Source organism: Eublepharis macularius, chromosome 1 (genome assembly GCF_028583425.1).
Source record: "Eublepharis macularius isolate TG4126 chromosome 1, MPM_Emac_v1.0, whole genome shotgun sequence".
Classification (NCBI taxonomy): Eukaryota; Metazoa; Chordata; class Lepidosauria; order Squamata; family Eublepharidae; genus Eublepharis; species Eublepharis macularius.
The window spans coordinates 123,140,298-123,164,884 of NC_072790.1; the positions used below are offsets into that span (position 1 = coordinate 123,140,298).

The 24,587-nt window shown below is 40.9% G+C and overlaps 1 long non-coding RNA gene across 2 annotated transcripts in view; it reads right to left on the reverse strand.

The window, feature by feature from the left end:
- Positions 1-24,587, reverse strand: part of LOC129340251 (uncharacterized) — a 149,858-nt gene that overhangs the window by 36,713 nt on the left and 88,558 nt on the right. The window lies entirely within an intron of this gene.

Genomic DNA, 24,587 nt, shown 5'->3' on the forward strand with positions numbered 1-24,587 from the left:
AAGCAAACCTGGCCTAACTCACTCTTCTCTCCTACAGGAAGAATTTGATTCTGCCAAGATCAGATTATCTGCTTTAATGAGCCAATTATTTAATCTTTGGTGCACCTTAGAATGAAAGGCAGGAGGTCCCATACATAGTTTTTCCATATGTCTACACTTCCCTTCCATTTCTTTAGTAGATGGCTCCCTTGACTCAGTCAGTCTGGCCACATGGATCCATACCACAGTGATCTCAGGACTAGACATGGGCACGAACAGCATTACGAACAGAAAAAACCCACAAACAGCCCAATCTGCTGTTTGCGAACAAGCTGTTCACGAGGCCCCATTCTAAACGAACAGGTGGTCATTGCAAGCCTTGTTCGTTGCCTTCGGCAGCCATTGGACAAACCAGACAGTCTGGCACCTGCAATCAATCCCCTTGGCAATCGGAGGCAGTGACTGAACTCTCTCTGAAATCCTTCTGGCTTTCCTTCTGGCTTTAACCCTTCAAAGTACTTTCAGCAGAGAGTCCCAGTTTTGCCACTATGAAGAGAAAATGACAGCCAACAGGGAGACCCATGGATCATGCCTTTCCCGGGGCGCAATCTCTCTGAAACTTGGGGGGTCTTCAGAGGACAGCGAGGACTATGTCCCCTGCAAATTTGGTGGGTATTGGACATTGGGAAGGTCAGTTTGTTACCCCTCAAACTAGCTGCCAGCAGACACTGCTGTTTTTGCCAGGACAGGGCCCTTTAAACTATTAGCTGGCAGGGGGGAATCCCCCACCCCACCCGCTGCCTGCCAGCTGATAGTTTAAAGGGATCTTTAAAGGGCCAGGTAAGTGGGTTTGAGGAGAGGGGGGCTAAGTGGGGTGGGGGTGGTTTTGGCCCCCACGAACAACGAACATGTCTGGGAACAGTTCATGTTCGTCCATGTTTGTTGTTCGTGGATGGCAACGAACGACGAACAGGGTGTTCAGGGTTTTTTTTTCCATTCGTGCCCATGTCTACTAAGGACTAGACTATTGTAATACACTCTACATGGGTCTGCCCTTGAAGTCTACTTGAAAATTCCAGTTGGCACAGAATGCTACAGCCCAGTCAGAAGCTAGGCATAGTATGTATATTATACTCATTCTACAGTCAACCAGTTGGTTACAAATCAGTTACCAGATTCAATTAAATGCACTGGTGATCACATCAAATGATCTTCATGGCTTTGAATCCACAGATCTGCAGGACTGCCTCTCCTACTATATTCTGCCATGACATCTTATCTGAGCAAAGTCTTCTGAAGATGCCACCACATGCACAAGCACTCTCTTTTGTGGCTCCCACCCTGAGGAATGGCGTGCTTGTGGAAGTCAAAAGGGTTCCCACAATGGTGTCATTCTTCAGTCTGCATAAAACAGACTAGGTCAGAGGGCATTTTTATAAAGGTAATAGATCTGTGCTATAATAGATTGATTCAGGAAGACACTTTTATAAAGAGAACAAGTACATAATTTATTCCACTGTTTATTGTATTTATCGCTGTTTCTTTATTGTCATCTACTTTTGTAATTTCATTTTATTATGATACAAATTTGTGATGCTTTGTTTCTAATTTTTGTAATCTTAGTCCTATTGCATTGTTTAATGAATGGGTCATGCTATTTGATGGCATTGCTTTACATTGTGCAATTCACCATGATTCTCAGCGACAAACTTGGGCTATAAAGTAAATAAATACATAAAATTTAAAAAATCAGAAAGGTCACCTTATTTACACACAAAATAGAGTTACATTATATTCATACTGCTGTCAAGGGGTGGGGGAGGCAAGCATATTTTAAGTGGCAATTTCAGTTTTTTGCTTAACCATGTCTTTACAGGCAAAACAATGGGGTTTTGCACATTGTTCATTCTAGCACCTTCACCCTGTGCTACTTGTGATTCATTCTTTGACTCCTAGGTTGCTCAGTTTCTAATAAATGTATCATCATCTCTGGAATATTTTAAAACAAAAACAAGTACTATATCTACTATTGATCTTGAATGTGGAAGCCCAGTCTGCTGTTACTATAACGTAGTCCTATGGGGATGCTTACTCATTGAGTTTACATATCTTAGGTCTCCTGAGCAAAACCATCTTAGCCCCTTTCCTACCAACGTAATTTCTTTACATACACAGATGTTTTAGGCAAGATGTTTCTTGGGCTGCTATCTGGCTTTCTGAGGAAGAAAATGTAGAAACCTTGAATTAAACAGCAAGAGATTCAGAAGAAAACTGGAAACTTGGGAATAAACAGCTGCCATGTATGGTGCAATCATTATTAAGAATGCTACAGGCTGTGAAGACTACATAAAATTTATCTGTAACCTAGGGATTATCTCAATCAAGGGATCAGATCTTCTGCTTAGCTCCTGGAAAGTGAAGTGATCAGAGAGATGTTTTCTTTTGCAAACAGATTTCCAGCACTTCCCATATACATAACATATTAAATTGTGTCATTTCTCATTTATTGATGATTGAGTTCATAATTATTTTTCAGTTTCAGTTCATTCAAGAGCTCAAATCCTTGTCTGATGTCCATATTCCCTGCTGAAATTAAGCTTAGATCATGCAGTTGCACATATTCTTTTCCTCTTTCATTCTCATCTTGCCACCCATTGTCTCAGTACGTGCTAAACTGTAAATTGTAATTTCTTCAGGGCAGCAAGCTACCTTTTTCTTTATGTCTTTCTTTATGGCTTGGCACAGATAGTATTCCTAGCAATGATTCAGTTTTTATGAATAAGTATCAGATGCTCTCTTCTCTACCTCTGCTTCGTCTCTTCTCCATATGCTCTGATTCAGTCCTGGTTCCTGGTAAACCATATCTAGTCCCCCCACCCACACCCCCTTGAATTTAGCAACAATGTTTTACTCAAACTACAGTTTTCCTGCAAGCCAGAATAGAAACCCGTAGTTTGATAGTGTTTTTCCATTCTGGTCACAGGCAAACTAGGAAGCATCGGAGGCAATCCAAATACATAAAACGATGAGAGGGGGAGCAAGCAACTCCAAAGCTCTTTCAAGTAGCACCATAATTTGGTGCTGCTGCTGAACCAAGCCCATGCAATGCACTAGAGAAATCATAAATAGACATAATCAGGGCTCATTTCAAGGGGGAACGCACAGGAATGCAGTTCCGGCAGTTTCCCAAAGAGGTCACATGTCAGGCGGCCCCACCCACCTGACTCAACCATTTTTGGCCTGTTTCAGCCTGGATTGGAGTTGAAACGGCCAGGATCGGGCCTCTGACAGATGTTGAATCACTCTCCCACTCAGCAGTGGCCCAATTCTGACCATTTTGGTCCCAATTTAGGCCCTGAATGGCCAGAATCGGGTCCAAAACAGCCAGGATAGGTGATGTCAGGGGTGTGGCATATGCAAATCAGTTATGCTAATAACACACTTCTGGTGATGTCAAAGTGTGTGGCATCTGCTAATGAGTTATGCTAATGAGTTCCTCCAGCTCTTTTTCTACGAAATGACCCCTGGACATAATCCACATCATTTTGACTGAAAATGTGTGTTTTATATTAAACCTTCTTTCAAACAGAGAATCCTGGGCTTTTCCCACCAGGAAACTTGTAGGGGGAAACTTTAAAGCATGCAACTGAGAATTAAAAATGTTCTGAACCAAAATAAATACAGGAGAGAGCAAAGATGTCAATTTTGTTGACCATTTGATGATTAAAGCATGTACCATTTATTTGTGTAATCCCAACTCTTTAGCACATCAATTATAAAATGCTTGTATTGACAAACACCTTTGCTATCATCCTGTACTTTCTTTCTTTTACAAAGATCTGTTTGAAGGTCCTCATAGTCCCAAAGTTCTACATTTCATAAATTTTCTGACTCAAGAGGAGGAGATGGGTATAGCTGGTTTGTCATTGACCTTTCTGTCATCATGATCTAAGAAATCCAAGCTTCCATTCACCAAAGCTTGCTGACAAAATGATTCCTGTCTTACTATATGCAGATGATACTGTCATCCTATCTCACTCACAAGTGGGCCTCGGGAGAGCACTCCATGCCTTCACCACATATTGTAAACAGGAACAGCTTGCAAAAAACTACCAAAACACAAAAGTCCTCATCTCACCAAAAAACACTGAAACAATAGATGGAAAATAGAAGGCCATAATATTGAACAAACCAAAATCTTTAAATATCTTAGAATAGTCTTCTAGGCATCTGGGCATTGGAAAGCTTAGGCATCATATGCCGCAGAGATTGCCCACAGAGTATCCTCCGGTATTCTACGATTCTACTTCGCGAAAGGTTCCTCTTTTGTCTGTGCAGCAATCAAGGTCTTCCAAGGAAAGGTTATATCTCAGCTCTTATATGGCTCCCTGCTCTGTATCTACAAAGAGAGGTGCTTACTAGAAGCAGTACAATCCAAGTTCCTACAAAAGATCCTTGGAATCTCATGGTGCATCCCAAATGCCCTCCTTAGATTACAGACTGGGCTGATCCCCTTGGAGACTCACATGTGGCTACCTGCATCCACCTATTGGCTAAAACTCATCTTCAACCCGATTGATCTAGCACCTTTGATTCTTGTCGATAGTCACCGCTCAACCCAGCAAAGAGGAATTGAGGGGAAACTCCAGAAGCATGGTCTTTCTCCCCAAGTCTTATTGCATCTTGGGTACCAAAAAGAAAAAGCAATCAAACAGCAGCTCTGGGATCATGCCCTACAATCAGATAGGACACAGATACAGAAATACCCAACAATTCTGCAGCATGCTAAATGCTTTCAACCAGCAGATTATCTTAGATCCCTTGAGATCTCGAAATGTTGGAGATCCTTTACCTTTACACGTTTCAATTTTTTACCATCAGCCCTCCTGGAAGGCAGATACCATCATGTTCTACTCCCTCAGAGGCTTTGCCCATGCCATACAGGAAAAGTAGAGTCTATCAAACATGTTCTGCTGTGCTGCCCATTCTACAATAACATCTGATCTCACTATATAGCTCCAATTTTGTCAACTTTACCTGGAAGATCTGAATAACGTTATGTCTTCCTCCTTTTTGCAGACTCTTCCCAGAGATAACGAAGTTGCCAAATTTTGCCTTCGGGCTTGTGGGATACGCTGGCAGTTGACTAAGCCTCAATAACTTGCTTCTTTGTTGGAGGAAGGTGTCATCTCTCTGCACCCCCCTACAACCTGCGCCCACAGTTCTGTGCTCATCACACTGCATGCGCCCTCCCTATTTTCTATTCTTCCTTTACTCTCCAGAGCTGATACTGTATCAAAATAGCTATTATCCTGTTTGAAGGTCTTCATTGCCCCAAAGTTGTACATTTCATGAATATTCTGGCTCAAGAGGAAGAGGTTGGTATAGCTAGTTTGTCCTTGACCTTTCTGTCATCATGACTGTATGAAAAATGTTGCATTCTCTAATTACCAGAAGATAGTACAATAAATTAGATTAGATGATGGCTTTTCTCTTTCTCGTATTCTGGGAGCAACTCAACAAGACCTTTTTGTACAACATTAAAATAGTCAAGTGAGAAACAAATACAAGAAGTAAATGAGTTGTCTCGGACTGAAAGATGAACTAGAGAGCAAACCTAAGCTATTGATTTTCATTTATAGGAAATATCTGTAACAGGCAGTTGTTTTCAGAATCAGTGAACAGAACTGGAGATTCCACTTCCCCTCCTCCATGCACTGAGATGTGTCTGTTGAATTATCCTGAGCAGAGAGGAGCTGTGTGTCTTTGTTGTACTAGGTTCAAGAAACCAAAGAGTGCTTAACAATGCCATGGCATGAGCAGTTTTTTTACTGACAAACAAATGCACAGTCTGATACAAACGGACAAGCATTAAACCACCAATACTGAGATTGATCATAAAATAAATTTTATAATCCAACTTTGTATACTGACTTCTAAGAACTTTACCGGGCCTTTCCACCCTTCCCTTCACATGAAGATCAAAGGGCTCCTATGAATAAAGACATCCAAATGTGTGCAGCTGGACATGTTGCAGTTTGTTCTTCCCCATACATTAGGATTGTAAGGCAGGCCCATATAAAATTCCAGTTTATAGGAAAGAAACAAAAGCAATTATCTTTATTTGTCTGCATTTGGATCTCATGATTAATTGGAACTAGTTGAAGACTTTTACCTTCAATTGCCACACTCCAAGGGAGTGGCAGAGGAAATGACCACATAACCACTAAGTTCATGCCCATTACAAGCAAAGGTTTCTAATAACATCTGAATGTAGCCCCTATTGTATGTTTTGTAGGCAATACCTGTAGAGTCAAACAAACAGCTGTAGGGAAAAACATGAAGCAGCTCTAATTTGTGTCCTTCAAAGCATACTTACACTAGAATCCCATTGTTTAGATTTTACTTGGGAAAACATAATGGTATCAGGATTACAACACGAAAAACAATTTTCACCCTCTTTTTCAATTTTAGCTTTTGATAGCAGCAAGTATTGCAGCGCTATAAACACAATAGTAACATGTGAAAGCCTGTTGTACAGTCAGAAGGCAATATGTACTGCAGTGTTTTAGAACTGTTATTAGAGATGCAGAAAACTTAAACTCGATATTCTTCATTCTTGAAACTGGTAACTAATGTTAAACCAAATGCTCTTCATTTTTTTTGCCTATTTTTTCCTAACACCATGAAGCTCAGGCTTTACCTGTTTGAGAGCACACCTCCTATATTAAACAGTAAAAAATCAGGTCTGTCCCTGTCTTATTCCATAGTAAGGAAAAGGACAGCAATGCTGGTGGAGATTGGCAGCCTCACAGAGTTACCAGATGTGTAACCGTCTCCTGCTTGGAAGTTGCCTAACTGAATGGAAAGGCAAGAGGTCTCAAATATTTATTCTGTATTACTGTACCCGCTTTCCAAACAACTTCTTTGTGTGACTTTGTCAAATATATTATTGAAATCATTTTTCATAAAAGCCAAAATAATATCATTAGGATATATCAATAAAATAAAGCTCATTATCAAATTGTGAGAGACTGATATTATTACACTGAGAAGGTCAGCAATGGAGTAAGATTTTTTAAAATTATGCTTTAATTCCTTTCCTATTTTACTTAATTCAAATGTTCTGCATAATTAAGGTTGCAACAGTTAATATATACTTATGAAACTACTACCTCCTGCTCTTTTGGTTTAATTAGATGACTGACTTCAGAATGGTACAAATTATGACAACAATTTAATTACTTTTTTAATCAGATCACTTAAAAGATTTATAAACACGAACAGTATAGTAGTACACAGAAAGCTAAAAATATTTGGAGAACAACTGGAGCAAAAGCTGATTTAATACAACATATTTCAGAAACATTAGACATTTAAGTCAATAAAGACATACACTCCCAGTGATTTGTAGCTTTTTAAAAAAAATTATATATTCCCCTATAGAATGCATGGAAAACATTCATACAGAGTGAGTTCACACAGGCAAGTTCATATTTGGATCTAAGAGGCGCCACAGATCTAACTCCACAAACAGACCTTTCCTATCACCTAATGACATCTCAACCTCTGTACTTGCCGTGGCATTTTAATATAGACTCTGATGCCAGCCATCAAGTGCTGACTAAATGAAGTTCTGAGAAATCCAGTGACATCTGTGTGAACCAACCTCTAGAATTAACCATTTGTTATCTGTCGGTTAGCATTCAGTTTAATTGTTTACATTAAACAGTCATACATGGAACACACATGAAGTAGCCTTATACTGAAGGGGAACCGTAAGTAACAACCAGTCACCCTAGACAAACCGCCTTTTCTCAGGGTTCCATCTCCTGAGCTTTACCTTCTATGTCTTGCTTCCTGAGGTGCCAAGCTCTACTAGCAGGAGCAGCTTGGCAGGATAGGTGGGTCCTGTGTAGGGTTTCCGACCGGCCTGGAGAAAAATGACATGTCCCTTTAATTGAGACTTAATGGGATGATATTTACCAGATTATGTTATTTACCTCCAAGCCATGAAAAGCTTCAGCTGCCCATTTCCACACATTAAGCCTCAATTAAAGTGACAGGCCATTTTTCTCCAGGCCAGTTGGCAGGCTTAGTCTTGTAGGACCCCTCTTCTTGAAGGAGCTATCACAGAGACCTAAGTATTTCCCTTCCAAAAGTTTCCTCCACCTTGCACTGGATTGTCATATGAACTGTTGCACTTTAGAGCATCTCACTATCAGCAATTTATGATAAAATGCATAGAAATCTAACCCATATTAGCTCCTTGTTCAATCCCATATGGATGGGATAAAAGATTACTCACAAGCATTTATCAATGCATTTCAAAATATCCCTAGTACTACAGTTTACTTCAATTTTAGAATTTCAGTAGAACAGACATACTTGGTAAAAATCTATTACCTTACCGCAATATCACTCAAGAATTCCTCTGGAATTACCCTTTAGTAAAGCACCATTGGTTCTGAAGTGTTCGAAGCATGAGCAAGAACAACATCAAGTTGTTTTTTTAAAAGATGCTAAGCAATCTACAGTGCAATCCTAAGAAGAATTGCATCCTTTAAGTCAACTGACTTTAAAATATTTAGAAAGGTGTAGCTCTGCTTAGGATTGCACTGCTAGAGATATTTAGTGCCAATGTCTATGCTTCTTTGTCCTACTATTCAGAGACCCTTTATAAATCCATAAAAAGCAGGTACAAACCAGTATAATCCTTTGTTCACATAGTGTTCCCTGTGAGAATGCTGTACCTCTACACCCATGTCACTGGAAAATGCAACCAGCCTTGGATCCCTACAGTGGATGCACAGTGAAATTTGAGCATAGCTCCCATACAAGGATGTTGTAGGGCATATGTGAAGAAGTGATCCACAGAGCTGTGACAGAATCCTTCATGAGACCATCTTTTACTTGCAGTCTTTGCCTTTTAGTCGGGGTCAGAACAATGTGTATCTTGTACACTTAAACATATCTCAAAACTTTTTTTCTTTAAAAAAAAAACCTTTTAGAAAGCATGCATTCAGCAATTCTGGAGACATGTTGGTGGGCACACTAATTTTCCTCATCCAGCTGGTATGGCAATTCCAGAAAAATATCTGGCAGAATCTTATTTTAATTGTTATGATTTTAAAAGTTCAAGGAAATTGATCTTGTCTCATACGCTGTACAGCTTACAGAATAAAGTTCAGCCTCCAAACTGCTAATATGCATGCTGGTCTACAATGCAGTAGATCAGTGCCAGGATAGTACAGTATAAAGCTGAGTGATCCAGGGTGCTTTGTCTGTAGTTTCCGCTTCAAAAAAAGTTGTGCAATGCTTAAACAATGGCTCTCCTATTGGGCTACTGTTTCATGTAACCTCACTGTACAGCTGATGATTGATGATGGGTCAAGAGGCCAGTAGACTTTGGGTGCATGTCGCTTAAATGCTTTATCAAAAATGGCAAAGAGCCATGCACTACAATAACACACTGCAAATACTTCCTTTTACTGTACAGCAGACAAATTCTTTCCTCTTAGTTGACTAAATCTACCGCTATAATTCACAACTTGCAGTTCAGAGCACACAAGAATTAACAAACCACATATTATCTACAGGCAGCAAAACAGGTAGCCCTTTATTTTTTTTCCCTAGACTTGGAGGATATGTATGTTATCACTGAACTGACATTGCCAGTGGGAAGTTAAATAAAAACAGAGAAAATTCATTATGTAAAAACAGTTTTCTTGTCAAATCAAGTCACTAGTAAATTTGCACCCAAATTTATACATGTAGCAATATGGACAAACACATAAATAACCTTTATTTACAGGACATATTTATAAGATATCCAAGATGCAAATCTCTTTCCAAGAGGCTAATGTTAAGGCCCAACAATCACAAAACAACAAGCAGCTCTGAGGCACTGCGGCAGCCACAAGTCAGCCAAGAATGCCCCACAATATAGTTTGAACGAAGTGCTGGATTCCACTTCTACAGGGAATCAGCTAATCTAACAAGATAGAGTACAAGTTGTATAAAAAGCACAAGGGGAACATTATGGAACCAGGAAATACCTTTCTATCACAATCAGAGAAGTAATTTGAAATAGAATAAATCCATTGCTTGGGAACAAGCCAAACAATTAAATAGTATATACAGGTTTGGAACAGAGTTTCAGACTACAACTTTGTAAATCTGGAATAAAGTGAAGAAGAGAACAAACATGACTGGGGGGGGGGTATTGCATTTAAAACACCAATTATTTTAAATGTGGCCAAATACAATCCAGAGTGTCAACCTGAAATAGGATCTGGGTCCAATAGCATCTTAAAATCAACTAGATTTTCAAAGACTGAGGCTGGGAACGGGCGGAGCAGCCAGTAACAGCTCCTGGCTCCGCCCCCCCAGCAAAGCCCCGTATGCCCGGGAAGGGAGACTGTCTCCTTTCCTCCGGGCGGGGCTTCAAAGGACGGCTCCCAGCTTGAGCAGCGTTCAGCCGCGCTGGGAGAGCCGCATTTCAACAATTCCAACAATTCCTAACAATTCCTAAAGCCTTTTCTGCTATACCTTCCTTTTAACCTATCTAATTCTATAATTACCTAATAAATATTAAATCTGATCTTTCCAATAATGCAAAATTTTAATGTTTGCAGTCTATAAAAACAGTATCTTACTGGTTTCTTAAATGTAATAAAAAGAAAATTCCCCTTCACACACACAATCCAAAATCAAAATCATATTCTATATATTTTAAAGATGGTATCTATAAAATGGCCTCTAGTATCTGTTACTTGAAATTGAAGTTACTTCTTTATGTCATGCCTATAAAGAAAAATACAAAAAGAGAATCAAGATATGCCTATTCAGAAAACTTATTTTGCAAGCAAGCCTTCAGAAGCAGCTGCATTGTGCATTAATCTTTCCTTAAAAACAGACTTTATCTCACACGCTGTGGCTCAGTTCAGACATTACGCCAAACTACGGGTGGTAAAACTTGACTAAAGTTCAGCATGTCATCCACAGTGACAAACTATTATTTGTGATCAAGTTTTCAAGCAAAATTCAGAAACCATGTGGTATGCTAACTACAGTTTGTGCTAACTTTAGTTTGCCATGATGTCCAATTGGCAAATCACAGTTACAACCATCACTCTGTTCCAGAAGCCACCACAGAGATGGAAATGGGAATGGATGTAAAAGGAAAATGCTAAAGTGGCTCTTGTCCTAAATATACCTTACTCAGCTCTCTGAAATGCTCACAGCCCAGTTATCCTGACCAACAGCTAAACTCTCAGAATAAACCATAGTACAGCTTTCAAATAAATTAAACAATTCAGAATATTATATACTGATGCAAAATGTAGATCTTACCCTCCTACAGCCCGCTCCTCACGCTCTCAACCCATTTCAGTGTTGTAGCATCACACCAACACCCATGCATGGTATACAAATTACATGTCCCTAATATTTTGCACCTAATGCTTAACTATCTTAATGGTCTAATAGTATGCCCAGAAACTGTCAACCAATCCAGCACTACAGACCAAAGTTCTGCTGAGCAACTTTACTCCACCATTTTTCGGTGTGCTGCTGACCACAGCCTGGTGTGTGATACCAGGCATCCTTTACCAGCTCAGCTATCACATCCTAGGATATCACTAGCGGGGTGGGGGGGGAGCAAGGCTGTGTTCAGTAACTGGAATACTAGGAAACCTGAAAATGTAACAGCAATAGAACTAGATACTCCCATAAACAAATCACCGGCAAATCCTAGATGCACCAATCAGGCTTCCCAGTTGCTTCCCAGTGGTGGACAATCTCCAGAGGTTTGCCCACCACCGGCAGGCAACCCAGGAAAGCACACACTGGGTGCACTCCCAATGGGGTGCAACAACATCACTTCCCAAAGCGATGTCATTGTGCTGGCAGCAGGCATGCTCCTGTGCTTCACTGAGGCCTGAAATGGTCCCACGCACATGCATGAGGAATCTACTCAAGTTAAGTCCCAGGTTCCTCCACCCCCACCCCTGCACTGGGAGAATATAGGGAACTGCGAACCCTAACCAACAGACATTGTGATTGCAGTAAATCCAAAACTGCTGCAACCCAATCCAGTATCTGCAGCAAGGCATACAGGGATATCAAGCAGCATCGATGGCAAACTAGGGATCATCCCAACAAATCCTAACAAAAACTGATTTCCCTGTAATTGTGCATTACACAAGTCAGGTCCGACATGTCATAAATTCAGTTTGTCACATGACATATTCAGGTCATACTGATTAAAAGAACTGAAGAACAGACGGGAAGTACTTCTCTCTGGCATGTCTATCGAAGCTGATACCTTCACCTTCTTTTAGATACAAGGAAACTCCATTTTGTGTTTCTTCTGGTGCTGCCATTTTACTTGTGAGTCAGGATAAGTCCCATGCAGGGCTTTTGCCCTTTAAGTAAGTCATCTTGTTATCATGCAACGCCAACATTTTTCCAAACAGGATATGAGATTTGCATGCCTAATCCTGTAACTGGTTGGAACAAATGCACAGCAAAAGGAGAAGACTGCAGGCTGGGGAGGTTGAGCTGGCATAAATGCCTTTGGCTGTGCCCCCACCCCACACACACAAAAGTAGTTCCCCGGATGCCTGGAAGAGACTACTTGCCTTTTCCCCACCTGGAAGAACAAAACCAGTCCCTGGCCCTAGCAGCCTGGTCTGCCAGCCAGGAGGGCCAAATTCCTTTTTGAGGGTGGGGGTAGGGAGGTCACACAAACTGCCATAAGCTTATTTTTAAAAACACCTTTTCCCAATCTTCCTAGTACTGGATGATTGTGATATCTCCCATTCAAATAAAAGAAGCTTTCCTCACTTCATGCCAAAGTCTATTTGATGATGATTTTGTTAAAGCATCCTGAAAGGACTGAGCTTGCATGTGGTGGACCACATAGTTCTAAACCTGGTTTTCAACTCACAACTAAAATTAAGATCAAACAAATTTCAGCTTACAAATACAGTTACATAGTAAGCAAAAGCTCTCAAGTGAGCAGTCTGATTTCTGTAGAGTCCTTCCGTCTCTAGATATCAGGTTGGTACGTCACTTTATTGTTAAGTTTTTTCAAAAATACTTTGTACCACATACTGCAAAGATCCATTTAACAACTACATTCCTATGAACCAGAAGCACAAGATGGGTATTTTTGCACCTTCTCGTTCCAACAGCAGATTTCTACAACTTCTCAAAAAGATATGCAGGAGATCAGGAAACCATCATGAACAAAAAGCCTACCACACATGTGGGCTGCAATGTGGAGAAAGAATTGGGTGAAATTATCTACCTTCTTCTAGATGTGGAAGCTGGTTTAAATACTCTAGGTTTTAGAGAGTTTTCTATGCACAAATCAGGATTCCAAGATGTAGTTTACTCCTTGTTTAGAACCTTGTTGTGGGGAGGGAACAAACCAATTTCTTCAAGTATCTGCATTGAAACATCAGACCAAACTGGAGTTTGATTCAAAGCTTATGAAAACAAGAATCACTTCAATTGCATTTTACACATGACAGGAGGAGGGAGAGAGCACACCATAAAAGGTTTATGTTGACAACTGAATGCCATCAAAGTTTCAAGTTATTTCAAGTATTTATTTTATTGATCAGCAAATAAATTGTATGCTTAAATCATTTCCTCTGAAACCAATTCAACTAACTTTGGTGATATAGCAATAGTTTTAATATATTATCCACCAAACTCTGAATTTATCCTAAGGAACATCAATTTGTTTTGACAAAAAGTAGGAAATTTTTGCAAATATTACTGTGAATATTTCTTTGTTTAGACAGTACTTAAAATTTTCTTGAATTCTTTAAATGTTGTCAATTCTTCGTTTGATAGACCAATTTGCATTCATAAAGGGAGGGGCAAATATGCTTTTTGATCCTGTGATTTTGGCCAGATTCTGCCTGTGTAATTAATGGCATGTTTCCCACTGGGATTGGATTGAATTCAAGTGTCAAAGCACGCCAAGTTTCACACTTCAAGAGAGAGGTTATATTTAAATCAAGACTGTATTACCCATGCTATTCAACCATTACTATGTTATGGTAGAGTAGACAAGGGCATGATTTGGCTTGTTTATATGACAAACTATTCAATTCAAAGAACGAAGGCTGCTCTAATAATACTGAAAGTATTTTTAAATCAATCATAACTTCTAAATTTAGAAGCAGAACACATTTTTACTCAGAGGACAATTTATTTATAAGATTATGTGAATCCTAAGGAAGCATGCTAAGAAGTCCCACTGAATTCAAATAAATGTGCATAGAATTCAGCCTTAGAAAGAAATTACAACAACAACATTTGATTTATATACCACCCTTCAGGACAACTTAACACCTACTCAGAGTGGTTTACAAAAGTGTGGTATTATTAGGGTTGCCATCTCTAAGTTGGGAAATTCCTGGAGATCTGGGGGGGGGGGTGAAACCTGGAGAAACCTGGAGAAAGTGGGGTTTGGGGACGGAAAGGGCCTTGGTATGGCATAAGTTCATAGACTCCGCCCCCCAAAGTAGCCATTTTCTCCAGGTGAACTGACCTCTGTGGCCTGGAGACCAGTTGTAATTCCAGGAGATCTCCAGCCACTACCCGGAGGCTGGCAACCCTAGGTATTATATCCTCACAACAATCACCCTGTGAGATGGGTGGGGCTGGGAGAGCTGTGAGAAAGGTCACCCAGCTGGCTTCAAACGGAGGTGTGGTGAATCAAACCCAATTCTCCAGATTACAGTCCTGCTGCTCTTAACCACTACACCAAAATATCAGACCTATATTACTGATTATTATGATTTGAAGCATTTCTATTTCACTGTCCTTTGTCAATTTCGGGCAGTTTCTAATGATTAAGCCCCTACTAGGGCCCTGATGTTTCTGTACTTCTATAGTAGTTCTGAAGAAGTTATCACTATTGCTGTAGACTGAAAATGCACCCAAACTTTCCATACAAATGAAACTATAAATCCACGTTCTTTAAAGGAAATGCTGAGATCTCTGAAGAACACCACTCACTGGTGAGGATGTATCTTTGTTTCATAAAACCCAAGACGCAGTTCACATCTGACACTTTGATCAGTTCTGATTTTATGAATACAGGCTTCAAAAGGAGCAGTTCAGGCAGCGACTGTTTGGTAATATACGCCATATGCTCACATTTCTTGTGCGTTCTGCCTCCAAACTGTGGCTGGATAAGTGGCAACGTGGTACTCACTCTGCATCTATATTATAAGGCAATGGAAGGGGTTAAAATGTATACAAGCAGCCTCCAGGGGACTCTTTCTGCTTTGCATATTCTTCAGTCTTGGCCCTGCAGGGCTCCAGTAGTGAATTGGTGGCTGCTGACAAGGAACTGAGAGGCTCACTGAAATGCAGGCTGAGCCAGAGTGAGAACTAATTTTATTTTATATAAAGCTGGCATATCCTGGGTTCAAGATACTACAGACTGGTATTGTTATGGGGGTACCAGTGACTGCTCTGTCTTGAAAGAAGTAATCTGATTTCTGTGAATGGAATGAAAAAGCTCAAGCACAAGTAAAGAAGGTAAAGGCTGTTATAGTATTTGATTTATGGTTGATTTGCCCAGTAAACATGACAGTCTTGCTTTCTACATAATTCACTACATATTAAATAGTGCAAACCACCAAATCACCAACTATCAATCCACCATCCCTGTGGAAATAGTATATTTTAACCATTACACCACACTTAATTGAAACAATGGGTTTAAACTACAGGAGGGAAGGGATCGGCTGGACATTAGGAAAAACATCTTCATGTTAAGAGTAGTTCAGCAGTGGAATTGGCTGCTTAAGGATGTGGTGGATTCCCCCTCATTGGCAGTCTTCAAGAAGTGGCTGGACAGATACTTGTTGAGGTCCTCTTTAGGCTATTCCTGCATTAGGCAGAGGGTTGAACTAGATGATCTGTAAGGCTCTGTCCAACTCTATGATGCTATGTTCCAGGGGCTGACCTACTCTTACAGTAATTTGATAATAGAAAAACTGTGTTATAGAAATGAAAAATCAGAGTCCAGAATGAAATTGTTGAATTTTATACTTCACGGCTTATTTTTAAAGTGCTGAAACAAAACGTGTCAAATTTTGAAAACTAAAAAAAACCTTTGCTGTTAAAAAAACTAGATTAAAATCCAAAGAATAACTATTATCCTGCTTACTGGATACATTTGATTTTACATTATCTTGCTAAACATTATCATGCTACTCAAAGTGCCTTTCTGATGGATGCTGCACCGATGGTGTGGCATACAGACTAAAACAACAGCTAAGAGCATGTAGCAAATGAAGTTCAATGGAGGTACTAAGTGTAAAGAGATGCAGAATGGAACAAAAACCCCAGCTTTAAGTATATGCTAAAGGAGTCTGAACTTCTTGAGGCTGAGAGAAGATGTACAGAAGAGGGCTACCAAGATGATTAATAGGTTGAAGCACCTTTACTAGGAGAAAAGGCTGAAGAGGCTTGGAAAGAGACAACTAAGGTGGGCTATGATGGAGGTTTATGAAATCATACACAGAGTAAAGAGAATAGACTGAGAACTCTTTCTTCCTTTCCCCAAATATTTTTATTTATTTAAAACATTTATTAGCTGCCTTTCCATCGAAAAATAGCTCAAGGTGGCTTACAATATAAAATATAAACAAGTATTTTAAAAGCTGTTTAAAACACATTAAAAAACAGACTTAAAATACATTTTAAAGTGGTTAAGCAATACCTGTCTTAAATGAAACAGTATTTCGCTGCCTCTTGAAGACAGAAAGGGATGGGGTCAGGTGCATGCCCCTGGGGAGATTGTTCCACCTTTGTGAGACTGCCACCATAAAGGCCTTCTCGCATGTAACCACTAAATGAGCTTCTTTGGTTGATGGGACAGTTAGGAGAGCCTCTCCCTGTGATCTTAACTCACAAGTAGGAATGTACAGAAGACAGTTGTTCAGTTTAAAGCCCCAGGTAGGGCTTTAAAGGAGAAAACCAACACTTTGAATTGGGCTTGGGAGTATAGGCGCTGTAATATCAGGTCACATGTTCCTAACAGCTGGCCCCAAGCAGTCTAGCTGCAGCTTCCAACCTGTCTTAATGGATAGCCTCAAGTAGAGTATATTGCAATAGTCCTGTAGAAACGTAACTAATGGATGGATCACTATTTAGCTCTGACTGAGCTAGGAACAGGCACAGTTGATGCACCAGCCAAAGCTGGAGAGACACACTCCAAGGCACCACAGCCACTTGACTTCCTATGGTGACTGCTTTGTTAAACAGTATTCCTAAGCAGCAAACCTGACTTTTCAAGGGAAGTGTAACCCTACCCAAGACAGGAGAGATCTCAGGTTCCTGGTCTGCCTTTCTACTAACCCAGAGAACCTCTGTGTTGTCAGGATTCAGTTTCAGCTTGTCACCCTCATCCAGTCCATTACTCCAAGCATCAGTTCTGAACATCAGCAGCATCCCTGGAATTAGATGGAAAACAAAAGTAGAGCTGGGTATCATCCGTATGTTGGTGACACTGTAGCCCACACCTCCTGGCAACGTCTCCCAGAGCCTTCATGTAAATATTAAATAACATGGGGGATAAAACTGAGCCCTGTTCAACTTCATGGGGTAGTTCAATGGTCATGGGTAGAACCAAAGTCCCCCAGTGCCACCTTCTAAGATGGGTCACTCAGATAGGACTTGAACAAACATAATATGGTGCCCCTTAGTTCCAGGGCTGAGAGATTACTCAAAATGATACCATGGTTGGTGGTATTAAAGGCCGTCAAGTGAACCAGCAGGAATAACAGGGTTACACTCCTCCTGTCTAGCTCTCAGTAAAGAGTATCCAATTAAGAACTTGAAGGCAACCAATGAAGCTGATGGGCAGTAGATTCAGGATGGATAAAAGGAAATCCTTCTTTATTTAACAAGTGTTTAAAATGTGAAATTTGCAGCCAGAGAATATAGTATGGCCACATGCACAGAGGGCTTTAAAATGGGAATAGACTAGTTCATGGAGGATAGTTCTATTAGTGGCTACTAGTTATGGTGACTAAAGGGAACGTCCACATTTTGAAGCAGTAAACCTTTGAATCCCAGTGTCGGGAGGCAAGTTCAGGGGAAGGTCTCAGCTTCTATGCCCTGTTGTTGGCCCTCCAGAGTAACTGGTGGCCACTGTGTGAGACAGCATGCTGGACTAGATGCACCACTGGTTTTTTCATGTACTGGGTACAGAGTAATAGGTATGCACTTTAGGGATAAAAAGCAAATGAAAACACAGCAGTTGTAAATTCAGGAACCTTCCCCATGTACCTGACCATTTCTCCAAATTACCAGTGGAGGGGGCAGTCAGAGAAGAGAGGCTAGGAAGACACCCTAGCTCAGCCAAAGTATGGAATATGATACCTCCCTCAAGAATATGCCCTTCCCATGGAAGCATTCCTAACCTTCCTCAGATGTTATCAGTTATTAAAGGGTCAATTATTAAAACAAACGGTGGTAGCTGACTGAAAGTGGACTCGGGTCACATTATCCAAAGCAGCAATATTAAACAAAAAGGAAGCTAAGGGTAGAAGAGATATGGGACTTCCATTTATTTTAAGCACTTATATTCTCATGAACTATATAATGTAGGCTCTACATATATGCAAGGCAAGTGATTTAATGGAGGCACCTCATAAAAAGTTTGGACAGGTCAGAGATGGGTTATCACATCACACAGCTTTCTATGTATTTCAGGAACTGTGCTGAGCAAAGTTTAGCACTGATACTTTGAGACCTAATGGCATTTAAGCATTTAATAATAACCAATCCTTCTGTATAAGTTAGGACTTATAAAAGCTTTCTGAAGACTGCAGACAGAAGTGGAAGAAAAGCATTAAGAAATGGAATCAAAAGCATCCCCTAATGTCTGCTTTTTTTTCAGACATATGAATTCAAAAACCAGTCTAGGGATTTGTGGAATACAGAATCAAATAATGGACCTGGCAAGGACTAAAAGACAGCTAATTCAGCCTACTGGAACCACCTCCTTAACAGATCAATCTACTATAGGTCTACGCTGCTTATGAGCCTCCCAAGTCAAACTCAGCCTACCAGCTTCCTATGTTAGCCCTACTAAAGACTGGGAAAACTTCCTGCTTTTACTCCCTGACTTGATCTATAAAAATTGTTCTGGTTATCAACTCTCTGACAAGCCACAATTTATTATTGCCTAAGCTGTATTTGGTATGATAGCTCACAAACTGTTGAAGCCCAACCTACAATATTTAATTCAGGGCATACCCTCACAAGTAGAGCAGGACAGAAAAGCATTCCAGATGACTTAAAAAATTGAGCCAAACCGCACAGTACAAATGAATACAAAACCAGCCTTGGATCTCTGGTTAATCCAGTCCAGGGAAATGTGGGCTATGGTGTAAACAAAACACATCTAGACAATCTTTGCAAGTAAACTTCAGGAGGAAGGCAATAGTTTGGATTCAGTCTAGCTTTTCTATGTGAACAAGGATTACTGTCTGAAAAGTACATTTTTCCCACCCTCCCTTGTTGTCACAGGCCAAAATGCCCCCTGAAATTGTACTCCTGGGAGAGAGGGGACCCTAGAAATGGGATGACAGGTAGCATTTCTAGTTATCACAGGAGGGGAGGAATCACATGCCACTGGCGGAAATACTTGTGCTTGTGGAAATACTAGTCTGGATCCTAGCCAACAACAATGTCCAACTCTGTGTTTTTTAGGAGTACCTTTGGCAATAGCCACCATCCAAGTAAGGAATGCAGAAACACACACGCACAAACATAACATCTTCTAAATACATAACCCCGTAAGAGTTCAGTGAAGCAAATGACTCAAGATTTACAGTTTAACCTTTTACAGACTGTGGATTATATAACCAGCTAGGCATGAATCATCAAAGATGCTTGGGGAAAAAATTAAGCTTTATGTAAATATATACACCATATAAACTGTCGTGTGTTAAGTGTTGTCTACATAAGACATTTTCCAAAACTGTCCTAATTGTTGTTCCAATTCACTATGATCTATTAGCAAGAATGAATCCAAAAATATAGAAGTTCAAGTATGTTTTTGCGATACCATCTGGATTTCTCAGATTTGGTCTGAATTTTTCCCTGCTATCTTCAGAGTGAAGAAACCAAAGTGCCAACAGTATGTCTGGTTTCAGAATGCTTCCTTTGTACAACAGAAAAAATGTGAATGGCTCATAGGAGAAGTCTGCAGCATAGTAGCTTAACAGGTTCACACACACACACACACACGTGTGTGTGTGGTCTGTCTTTACAATCTCACCACTGAAACATTAAAAAAAATAGAAGAAGAATGTACCAAAGCAATGAGTCTGGGATATCACTCTCTCTTTCTCTTTTTGCAACCATCCCTTCAGAATAGAAGTACAGGGTTGCCTAGGAATCCCATTCACAGCAGAGGAAATTTTCCCCTCAAGGAATGTGAAACTGCCAGTTACTGTGAGTCTTTGATTCAACAGTTTCATAAGGGAAAGAATAATATTCTTTCATGCAATGGCACAATTCTTTTCAGCCTCACATGCAGCACCTCATCCGTCCAGCATTTGTGCACCTTATTGTCATTCCCTTGACAGCCTGCTGCCAGCAAAAGAGCTTGACAGTCCTGAAGTCAGAGGTCACAGAGAGTTGAATGTGGCATCCGCTGCCATCACGTTTGTGTCAAAAGGAGTAAACATGAGGTAGAAAGAGGAAAGGGAAAGTGCCCGAAGCTGGCTCCGGTTCTCAGTATCCTCACAGAGTGTGCTTGATTTAAAAAAAACAACAACTCACAAGCATACTGCAGCCTCATTTACACATGCCACAAGCAGAGGGGGAGGGGGGTGGTTAACGACAGGAGGAAGAGAAGGGATAGTTCAGGAATATGCCTTTTTATTATAAATAGTACTTAAAAGTCACCAATACTAAAAGCTCAACAGATCACAGAAGCAGGTGTAACCCATCAATTGAACAGGTATCTTACATAGTGCACCTTCTGATTTTACTTCAGTAACATTTGGATTAAGCACCTTACATTTAAATCTCCTATTTTCATTTTTTATAATGAAGGAACATTCAAATACTCTCCTCTGCTTTACATTCCACAGCATCTCTCTCAGCCAAGCTGCAAAACAGCAAGCATTCCTAAGATAAAAGATCAGCTAATTCAGCCATTCACATTGCTCTTGCACACATATCACCAGAAAACAACACAGCCAAAGCTACACATCCTGCATTCCAATTGCGGCTTCCCCTTAAGGCTCAGAAAACATACCATCCCCAAAAAAACTGAACAAGAGAGCTGGAATTACTTCCTTCCTTTGCAAGGAACACCCCCCCCCCCTCAATCCCCCTTTCCCATTTCCCAATGAATGTCCTCTCCAGTACTACCTGCATTTTATCGGCAATGCAATCCCATCTCTCCAGTCATTCCAAAGGATCTGACAGGCTGGAAAATCCAGTTGTCCATTCTTCGAGGTCACAGATAAAAGCTAAACAGCAGCCGTGACTCCCATCAATCATAAGTCACTCAGTTATAGAATGTATGGTAAGGAGACCTACTGATGTAAGCTAGTCACCAGAGAAAATACCCACTGATGACGCATATCCAGGCATAAAAATAGTTACAGGGCCCCCAAAGGGATTATTCAACAGCCCACATTTAGATATTTTTTACAACTGAAACAAATTCAATTTGCTGCTCTTAGGTAGCTGTGAAATGGTGGAATTTAAGGTTCCACAATAGATAAAACCACATATAGGTGGTTTTTAAAAGATACTGCAATTACAAGCTGTTTGTAAATTTTTGACACTGCATCACAAGGATTAAGTGGAAAGAGAGATGCCGACTGTATAATGCTACATACAAGGGTTACCTTTAGAACATTAGTTTGCACTAACTTAGTTCTTTATTTCATTCTCCATGTACTTATTTATCTTCATGTACTTTAAAACTCACTGTAGATTTTTAATGATCTTTCTGCCCCCTCTGCTCTAAACCTAGCATCAGCTTGTACTTGTATTAAATAGTGACACAAAAAATGTTTTTTCCTTTACATATTAACATATTTTTAAGACAACTCACAGGAAAAAAGTCACACAGTATTTTGTGTTATATTTTCTTTCCTCCTAATAACAATAATGTCAGAATAAAAGATCTGAATTGTGTTTTGTAAAGCTATCAAAACTTCCAGCATTGCACCAAGTAGAATGTGTGTGGAGAGAGGACAGGTACGTTTTGCATGGAGTCATGAGGTTACAGGTCTCCTGAGGGCATGCAAACACAATGGGGGTGGGGTGGCACTATATATTCCACCATAGGAGTGGAAAGCAATTATTCATTCACTTACACAGCAGGAAGTAAAGGGTATATTCGGAGATTGCTGGGGAGGGAGCTAAGGACTGATTCATACATTCTTGATAACACAGGATCCCCACCTTATATGTCTGAATTGCAGCTTCTTCTCCTGATGTGTATAAAGAAGGGTCATTACCCATGCTGCAACTGTTCTATGGGTGTTCTGCTTGACCTACTGGGAAAACCTACATATACATTTGTGGGTTTCCCTTACAGATCAAAAAGTATCTTCCCAGGGCCACATGTGCCATAGTCACAATCCAAATAAGACATCACATCCATGTGAATTGAGAACCCACTACTTATGTATGGCTGTTTCACAGACCACTCTGGAGATGAGGGTTGAACTCTCAAGACTGTGAAAGTTAGCTTAAGCTGAGTCCTCACAGTAGGGGATGCCAACCACTGAGACTCCCAACTCCAACCACTGACACTCAAGCCTGCTCCTATCTACACAGTTCCACTCCTTCTCCAGCACAGATTCACCCTAGCATCCTCATTCTATAGAGGTTCAGAATATCAGGAGCTCCCAAACATTCTGTAATACTATACATGGCAAAGTGGATCCCCCAATCTTGGGCCAGCCAGTCACTTTTTCTCAACCCAATCTAGTTTATAGATTTTTAATCTACTTTATTTAGTATCCTCTTTTCTTCCAAATGGGGATTCAAAGTGGCTTATGACATTCTCTGCTCTCCATTTTATCCTCACAAGTCTGCGAGATAGATCAGGCTCAGAGAGAGTGACTAGCCCAAAGTCATCCTGTGAACTTCTAGGGCACAGCGGGGACTCAAGATAGGATTGCTAGGTCCCTCAAGTCTCCTAGCAGGAGACTGGGATGCTAGCTCCTCCCATCTCTGTTCTTGATGTCGTGTCTGCGCGCACTTCCGGGAGTGACATCATCATGCAGGGTCAAAGGGCACCCCACGTGACAACGTCATGCACGCCGGGGAGGAGCAGAGAGAGCGGACAGCTCACTCCCTCTCCCTCTCTCGCTCTCACCGCCGCCACCGTGCCCCTTGTCCCTGCCGGCACAGGCTGCACAGGGGCAGTGGTGGCAGCGAGAGAGCAGGCCATGGCCACTGCAGCTCGCTCTCTCGCCGCTGCCGCCGTGCTCCTTGTCGCTGCTGGTGCAGGCTGCACAGGGGCAGCAGCAGCCACAGCAAGAAAGCAGGCCGTGGCTACCACAGCTCGCTCTTTCGCCACTGCTGCCGCCGCGCCCCTTGTCCCTGCTGGTGCAGGCTGCACAGGAGCGGCAGTGGCAGCGAGAGAGTGGGTTGCAGTGGACACAGCAGCGATGGTGAGAGCGGCTTGCTCTTGCCACCGCCACTTCCTCTCTCTCTGCCGCCACTGCCGCTGCCGCCGCCGCCCGCTCTCGCAGCGCAGGAGTGCGTGGTGCACCTGGGGGCACGCCACACCACCTGGGGAGGGGGAGCCCCAGGGAGCACCTCCCCCCGCCGGCCAAGTAAGTGGGTGCAGGGGAGAAGGGTGGGATTGGGGGATCCCCTGCCCCGGGCGGGGGGATGGCAACCCTAATTCAAGAACTCGACTCTAGACCCTAGTCCAACACTGCCATTATACCACACTATACCACAGGATAAAAGGAACACCACATTATACCATATTACAAAAGGAAGGAAGGAAGAATTACATTGTAAGCCTCTTTAGGTCTTCATTGAGACAAACAGTGGGGTATGAATATCTAAAACAAACATGCAAATAACAAATATACACATAACAATAAACAAATACATTTAAAAAGTTTTAAGGAACTGACCATTCTGATCCAAGATATAGTATTTTAAAAGGGGGAGGGGGGATAATCTGACAGCCAACATCAGGCAAGATTTATCCATGATTGCATTGTTTAAACAGAAATAAAAATGCCCCCTCATTCATAGAACGTTGTTTCCAGATAGGATACATACAAATAATTAATTACTTCACTGAAAGAAACATGTTAAAACATGAAACATTTCTCAGTCTTTGGTTTTAAAATGACTTCCATTCATCTTAATCTGTTAATATGAAACAACAGCTATTTTCAAAATTTCAAATAATTTTGGAGTTTACATTGCAATCATACCTCAAAATCATAGGAACGCTGTTAGCTAATTTTCTTAACCCTTCTATATAGTGAAAACTGGTTGAAACATTATTAACTGACCCACAAAAACTACAAGTAGTCTATTAGCACAGCTACTGTTTA